Consider the following 9068-nt stretch of genomic DNA (forward strand, 5'->3'; position numbering starts at 1 on the left):
AGGCTATCATTCTATATAGGTATGTAGACTTGTGATGTGGTTTATGTATATATGTTGTGGGTTGTGTTCCGTGATGGCCTTAACGGCCCTCTTGTGCTATATCTTTTCTCATGCGCTCTCTAGCCACCCTTTCTCGATGTCTACTTTTGTTTATTCTGCTAACACGCTAACTGGCTCTAAGGGTATGTATGGGTGCCCAACTCGGGACCAGTCATGGCCTACGGAGTTAGGTCGTGATAGAAGTGGTATCAGAGCAGTTCATCCTTAGAGTGTCTATAGACCGTGTCTAGTAGAATCTTGTTTATCAGTGTGTTGTGCACCATATCTATAAACAAGAGGCTACACGACATTTAGGATGTTACCTATCTTTCATAGCTAAGATCGTGCGATAGAGCCGAGTTATAGGGAATGAAATTCCTCATACTAACCTATGGTTTCAACAGAAGGACAACATTGATAGAAGAATGTGACTGGCGATATTGGAAGTTACAAAGCATGCAGGTAAGAAAAGGCACAAAATATATATGTCAGGTGAGGTATTGAAGTACGATTTACATGTAAAGTTAAAAATAGAAAGGAAAAGTAGATAGGGTAGGGTAACAAGTGCAGTTTGAGTTGGGCATATGAGGTAAGTCCATTATTTTAACTGTTGTTGATATTGGGCGCCCTGTGTGGCTGCGGTATAATACAATATGAATATATATGTTGGCCCTGTGAGACATTGTTTGCATTTTCTGTGTTCAGGTATTGAGATAGTAAGAAATACAGAGGAAACTCTGCCCAAATTTTCCTAAAAATAAAAAGAGAAGGAGATACAAGGTTGTAGTATGCCTTGTCCATAATAAGAATGAGATTTGACTAAACTACAAGTAAGGATGACCTTGAGAAATAAGTTAATGACTAAAGTGATGGTAATTGTAACGAGGAGGTCAATATGGGTATGGAAAAAAAATCTAGAAAAGATTGGTGAGACTAAGGGATGATTTAGAGATGACACCTAGATCTGGATAGAACGACATATTAAGGCACTGACTGAGTTGATACACCAGGATAAACAGTGAAAGACTAATTACTGATTGGGATGAATGGAATGTGGCTTTAAATGCACTGCTACATTAAGGATATTACTCAAGTACCAGTGTTCAAGACTGAAGTTGGTACTATATATTGAGGATTCTAAGAACCTCATGATTGTGTTAAGGTTTCGTACAGGGGTAACCTAAAGTATAGGTGATGTAAAGGAAGATATGGAAAAAGCGCAGTATACTAAATAGGTTGGAAATGACTCATATGCATTTGGAAAGTTAGAAATAAATAGACAATGACATAGATACAGCCTAAAGGGGGAAGTGGACAAGAGAAGTTCAAGCATAAGAGAAAATCAACTGACGCTATCATATGTAAATGAGAACGCTTAAACTTCAAATGAGATCCCATAATGGATGGATGCGATCATACCAGCACTAACGCACCGGATCCCATAAGAACTCCAAAGTTAAGCGTGCTTGGGCGGGAGTAGTACTAGGATGGGTGACCCCCTGGGAAGTAAAAAAGGAAATGAAACACAAGTATCTGTAGCTATTCACTATGTCTACAAGTAATCCTAACCTTTGGAACTCTGATATTGATTGCTCGATGAAAGTATATGTTATGGCAATGGGATAGAGGAACTCTCCATATAGTTGGTATAATATCTGGAGGAAGGTTTTGGTTAGCATTCGAGGACGAATGTTCTAAAGGGGGAAAGGATGTTAGACCCCGTACTTTGGTACCTAGGAATGCTTCTTACATTTCTTAAGTTTCTGGGAAGGCTCTTAAGTTTCTTAGAAGTCATTATGTAAGTCGGATAATCTATAACGCTATCAAATAATCCTAAGGAAAGGAAAAGGAGATACTCCATAAGAGAGAAAATTGAAAATAAGGTTATAAAAATCCAGGAGAAGTTGGAGGTTCAGTAGTGAGTCATAAGACTCGACTTACTTGTGAAAGCTATTACTTGGCATATTTTACATACTAAGCTTCTTGAGTACACATCGAGCTTAAGTAGTAAGAAATACATAGGCTCTTGAAGTGAGACGAGATTACGAGCTCACGAAAGAGAAATAAGGAAATGATGTGCCTACTTGAAGCAAGTAGATGATGCACCTACTTGGACAAACAGGTGATGCACCTACTTAGGGTCATGTAGGTGATGCATTAGCTTGTGGTGGACCCCACCCTCCATGTGGCAGCATATGATCGGTTGCATGAGATGACGTGGCTGCCTAAGGGCTTGACACGGGTCACCCTTAGGGGCTGACACGTGTCACTCTCCAAATAGGTTATATACATGTGTAGAGATGACTAATCTTTACTTTGGACTTCATTTTGCAACCACAAAATGTGAGAGAGAGGGAGAGAAAAATGTGAAGAACAAGAGAAAGAGAGCCACAAATTTGGCTCAATTAAAGGCAAGGTTTCTGATTTTGCCCTGTGAATTAATTATTTAAGATATTATACAGTTATATAGAGGTGTTTAATAAAGTAAAATATCATTTTGGGGCAGCAAGGAAGAGATACAAATAATCCATTAATTTTCAGCATGTTAAGAGAACTTTCGAGACAAGTTTTATCAAGTTTTAGAAAGGTATGGATTGGTTCTCATCTTTCACGTTTTGGTAAGGGTTTGGACATGATATGAAGGTGTTAATAATGAAAATTTATGGTTTTTAGCAGCACAAAATGTATAGAAAACAGCCACAACATTTCAGCCGTAATTAAGGAACTTCTGTAGCGAGTTTTGCCAAGCTTTGGTTAATTTCGGGTAAGGTAAGGGTTTTTATTTAAATTTGGAGTTTATAGTGTTGTTATGGAGTGTATTACACATTTTATATGTGGATGTAATTATAGAAATTGCACAAGGATGCTTGACGTTAGAAACAAACTAAACTAAGTTCGTTATAGTTAAATCGAAGTCGAGTAGTGTGTTGTGGTTGTTCTGTTGCACCTGCAGGTGGTTTGATTGTGTGTTGCAGGGCTGGAAAGTTTTATAAAAGGGGTTTAGATTATTTTGATTGCATCCACATGACACTCTATTTCGTAGGGTTAAAGGTTTTATGAAATAGAGACTAAACACCCTATTTTTGTATCATAGTTTTGAACGAGTTGTTTGGAGTTTGTATCTTGTAATGTTGAAGTGAATTACTTATATATGTGATGCAGGTTATTGTTGTTTATTGTATGTGGTAATTAGGGATATAATTGTAAGTTCATATAGGGCATGTTATAGGGGAGGTGCTTCCCAATTTCTGTTAACTCCTTAACTAACTATGGAATTAGTAATGAACTAGTCTAAAGAAATGGATAAGGGATTGGTTCTTATAGGTAAGGGGTGGTAGAATTACAAGATGGGAAGTCGAAGGTCACTAATCTTAGAATTACTTTCATGTTAAATAGGTTCAAGAGACGATGAGGCGAACGTATTAAACGTAATCCGTAAGAGGTATGTAAAGCTAACGTTTCCTTCTTTTGGCATGTTTTTGGCATAAGTATGAAATCTTATTCCTTCTCTTGGCATATTTTGACATAAGTATGAAAATCTAATCTTTCTTTTGGCATGGAAACAAATATATGAATTTTATATGGTTCCAAGGAAGTTCCTATTCCTAGAGCCACTTGGATGGCCAATTTCTTGATTTCCTAAAAGACATTTTATTATACTTTGATACGAGTATATAATTCCAAAAGTTCTATTTTGATGTAATCCACAGTGACTTTAGAAAGGTACTTGATATGACTCTTGTATTGATTTTGAACGATAGCTCATTTTAATTATTCCATTTGACTTATATTGAGTAGAATTCAAAGGAAACTTTTTGCTACGCTTCCAAATATTAAACAACTATTATTTTAATTAGTCCACTGAACCCCATAATATATTTTGAAATATGGAAACAATTTCAAAAAGACTATTTTGACATAGACCATCGTGATATCTGAAAGACATGCACTATGATTATCGCTCAATTTCTCTTATATGACTTGTCATCGGAGTTATGCTCTCGAGTCTTTGGAAATGTTTTGTATTTTAAATTGCATTATAGTTTTTCACTACTCCACTCGTGGATGCCTCAATGCTTCCTTGACTGAGCCCGGTCAAGATTTGTTATCATGCGTACTTTTTTCCATTATTCGCCGTGCCTCAACGTGAGAAGGAAGGTACGACCTGTACATGGGATTTGTAGAGTTATGATATGCCATGTACACATATCATATGATGTGATCTGATATGACCATATGATGTGATATGATCTGTTATGGAGATATTTCCTACTATGGAGTTATGATGTGCTGTGGCACCGGTGATGGGGCAATGACCATGATTTGTTCATCGAGTCCCATAATGGGGCTGGATATGGAATATGTTTTTTTGCATACCTTATTTGTGTTTATGATAAGCATTTTGATATTTCTGGATACTTTGCTCATTTTTGCACATTCTGCTCTGGTAATGACTATACTTATTACAGTACATGCTTTACATACTCAGTATATTTTCCGTACTGACCCTCTTTCTTCGGAGGGCTGCGTTTCATACCCACAGGTACAGATGCTCAGTTTGCTGATCCACTCTCCTAGGACATCCACCCTGTTGGTTGGTAGTGCTCCTTTGTCCGTAGCCTTATTTTTGTACTAACTTTTCTGTTGTACATTTGTACATGTTGGTTAAGGGTAGGACGGGGCCCTGTCCTATCATATGAAGAGGCTATCATTCTGTAGAGGTCTGTAGACTTATGATGTGGGTTATGTATATATGTTGTGGGCTTGTGTTCTGTGATGGCCTTAACGACCCTCTTATGGTATTTATGTTCTCATGCACTCTCTAGCCACCCTTTTTTCAATTTCTACTTTTGTTTATTCTGCTAACACGCTAAGTGGGGCTAAGGGTATGGATGGGTTCCCAACTCGGGCACCAGTCATGGCCTATGGAGTTGGTTGTGACACCTACATTGTATCATAATGTACGATCTGATAATAATCACGCACCTCCCGCTTGTGGGTAGAGTTTGAATACTATTTCTACTTTTGGTGAGCTCTCATATTTTGAGGACATAACGTTTAACTTTTCTTTATATTTCCTATGACTTTATTTCCTATGTTGGTGAGCTAGGAGCTAGTACGATGCCCCGTCTAGACTAGTAGAAGCATATTAGATATTTATGGAGTCTACGTTGTCTTTTCCCTTTTTATGTTTAAGGTTGATTTCTCTTTTATTGAGATATTTATGTTTAGACTATTATTTCGCATTTATTATGTTTCTTGTTATCTTCTTATTTACCTTATGTATTCTTATGAATGATATAATAAGAGGCTTGGTTGGACTCCTTCAGGAATCTATGTGTCACGACTCGACTTAGAGCCTAGCCATAACATAGTGATCCGAATTCGAAGGACCCCAACTATAAGCAATCTTAGCATTCATTGCATACATAAGGTAAAGAACAACATAAAGATAAGCAGAAGTAATCATAAGTGGGGTAAGGGACTTAGGGAAATTCAACTCTATAAACGTCCAAACTGAACTACACCAATACATCGTCTAAACATGCCTCTAGTTTAACCTTCGACAAGGGATTAGGACAAGCTCCTAGCTCACCCTAGTAATAGAAGAAATGTCTAAGAAATAGAAACATGAAGTAAAGTCTTGTCCTCGGAAGAATGAGGACTCACCAACTCCTTGGAATTCTAAAAAAAACTCTAGCCACAAGCGGGGTGGTCATGAGTGCCATCTGACCCTACATTATGAGAAAATGTAGGCAAAATAGGCATTAGTACGTTTGAATATACTAAGTGTGTGAGGTATGCATGACAAGTAAGAGAACATAATCAATATGACATAAGATGCATGACCAATCATAATGAGCATGAGTATAGCTTAAAAGCAATTTGTAAACACAAAAAATTCTTGGTCAATGCATATCATAAAACATCAACTTTCAACTCATAACTTGATATCTTAAAGCTTAACTTGAACTTGTATGGGATAAGAACTTTAACCGACAACTAAGACTATGGAGCTGCTACATGGAATCCAATGACTCCTGCATTCAGACAGGTCAATGACTCCTTCCTCAAAAAAAGAGAGGATACCTTGCCAGGGCATACTCTAAAGATAACTAAACTCAACTAGGCTTTGAGGATTCACTAGCTAGGCCGTGAAGGCAACCTATATGGGAAACATATCTTAGGACTTTAGGTTGCTACTAGGATTCCCTTGGATAACCAATAGGGTTGTCACTTAAGCGACACCTGTCCAACAGGGCTAGTCGCTTTAGCAAGCTCATGTCCATTTAAGAGACACTTGCTTTAGCGGCCAGGGGTCATTTAAGCAATAGTACTAGATATAGCTGGTGCAAAAACAAGCTTAGCCTGCTAGAACCTTCAACAAAAACCCCATGCGCAAAAATTAGACATTCTACCCCACCAAATTTGACATTCGGACTTAATGGCATAGTCAAAATTTCCATACAAGGTCCTTACGACTGAAAGTGGGTCCCATACACAAGGGCTATTTTGAGCAAAAATTTCGCAACAGGCAGAGGGATTAGACAAGAAGCCTCAGAAACAAACGAAGTGTTGTTCTAGACCAATTTCAACATTCTGGAAATAACCGCACTGTCAGAATTTTCATCCGAGTGCATTTTCCAAGAAAGTTGACCAAAGTCAACCATAGGCCAAAAGCATCAAATGGCCTCAAACTCATATTGATTGCCTCAGTACTCTTACTGACCATGCTACTAGTCTAATTTGGCCATTTCATAGCTAATGGAACCATCAAAATTCTGTTGTGAGGTTTTTTTCTAAATTTATAACCAAAGTTAACTTTTCAAGTTATAAAAGCTCTGAAATAGGGAAACAAATCTAAAACCCCAAAAAATGACTAGGCGGCCATGCTACCGGCACCAACAAGTCATAAATAACCTGGGGTCACTATAGAGATACTCTAAATGACAAAGCGGAAGTAGTATTAGGAAAATGACCGAGAGGGTCATTACAAGAGTCTTACAATATCTCCCCCTTGGAAACATTTATCCTCGAATGAGAGTAACTTATCATAGGAAGGACAACCCAACAGTATAAGATGACATCTCAAAATGCATGGAACATGAAAGCTTCAACTTAAAATAAAATCATAACTTTGAAATCAATTTTTTCATGAAATGCATACATATGAATGACATAGAAGGAACTAAATACGTAAAAGTCCAACTAGATTATATAAGAATAACTTACTACTTTAGGCTTGAGTAGAAGGAAAGAGGTGTGGGTATCGTTTTATCATATCCGCTTCCGCCACCCAAGTAGCACTTTTTACTTGTTGATTCATCCATAATACATTGACATACACAACCTCTTTTTTCCATTGTGCCATTGAAAGATTTATCCATAAATCTTTCAATGGCACAATGGAGTTTGGATCACCCACTAACTTTCTCAATAGTAACACATGAAATAGCTGGTGAACCATAGCTAACTCAAGTGGAAAATCTAACTCCTAAGCTACCTTGCCAACATATTTCAATATCTCGTAAGGTCCTACGTATCTGGGAGTCAATTTACCTTTCTTGCCAAAATTCATTACACCTTTCATGGGTGAAACTTTCAAATAGACCCAATCATTCCCCTCAAATTTAAGCTCTCTTTTCCTAATATCGGAATAGGACATTTGATGACTTTGGGAAATCTTTAATCTTTCCTTATAAGTTTTAATTTTTCCAAAACATCGATAACCAAATCAGGACCAATCAAGGCTATCTCACCCACTTTAAACCATCCCACCAAGGATATATATCTCCTACTATATAATGTTTTGAAAGGACCCATTTGGACGCTAGAGTGATAACTATAATTATAGGCAAACTCAATCAATGAAAAATCTTCATCCAACTTCCTTTAAAATAAATAACACATGCCCTTAACATATCCTCTAAAGTTTGGATAGTTCTTTTGGCTTGACCATCATTTTGAGAATGAAAAGCAGCACTTAACTTAACTTTTGTACCAAGACCCTTTTGAAATGACTTCCAAAAATATGAAGTGAATTTTGTACTTCGATTGTATATGATGGACAAAGTCACACCATGAAGTCTTACCAACTTTCGAACATACTACTTAGCATAATCTTTTAAACCATAAGAATTCTTGACCAATCGAAAATGAGCCGACATGGTCATCTGATTATAATAACACATATGGAATCATGTTTCTTCTTAGTACGAGGCAAACACATTACAATATACATATTCACATCTTTCCACTTACAAGTAGGAATCTCAATGTCTTGGGTTAGACCTCCCGGTCTTTGGTGCTTAACTTTAATTTGTTGGCAATTTGAACACCTAGATACAAACTCTTCTATGTCCTTCTTCATTCCATTCCACCAATACACCTCTATCAAGTCACGATACATCTTGGAATAAACTGGATGAATTTTATATTGGAAACTATAGGACTCATTCAATATCAACTCTCTTAACCCCTCAATATTAGGTACACATAAACGACCTTGGTAATATAGTACACCACCCCCCTTGAGAGAAAGCCTCAATGGCTTTTTCAATAACCGACCTCTTTAACTAAACCAATATTAGATCTTGTTCTTTCTTGGCTTTAACATCTGCTAAAAGAGATAATTCCAAGCCATTATGAATAAGAACACCTCCGTCAATGGAATCAACCCTAAAACTGCCAATCTATGAACATCTTCAATCAATTCTTTCTTATCTTCTTCAACATATTCCACACAACTCATGGACAATCTACTTAGTGTATTAGCAACCATATTAGATTTTTTTGGATGATACAACACACTCATATCATAATCCTTTAACAACTCAAGCCATCTTCTTTGCTGAAGATTTAAATGTTTTTACTTAATCATATATTGTAGACTCTTATGGTTGGTAAACACATCTACATGGACACCATAAAGATAGTGTCTCCAAATAATCAAGGCAAACACATCCGCCGCTAGTTAAAGATCATGTGTTTGATAGTTTCATTCATGCACCTTAAGTTTCCTAAAATCA

The 9068-nt window shown here is 37.0% G+C and overlaps 1 pseudogene; it reads left to right on the forward strand.

Moving 5' to 3' along the window:
• Positions 1-1444: 1444 nt before the first annotated feature.
• LOC129897928 (5S ribosomal RNA) lies at positions 1445-1566 on the forward strand (annotated as a pseudogene).
• Positions 1567-9068: the final 7502 nt, after the last annotated feature.

Source organism: Solanum dulcamara, chromosome 7 (assembly GCF_947179165.1).
Source record: "Solanum dulcamara chromosome 7, daSolDulc1.2, whole genome shotgun sequence".
Taxonomy (NCBI): Eukaryota; Viridiplantae; Streptophyta; class Magnoliopsida; order Solanales; family Solanaceae; genus Solanum; species Solanum dulcamara.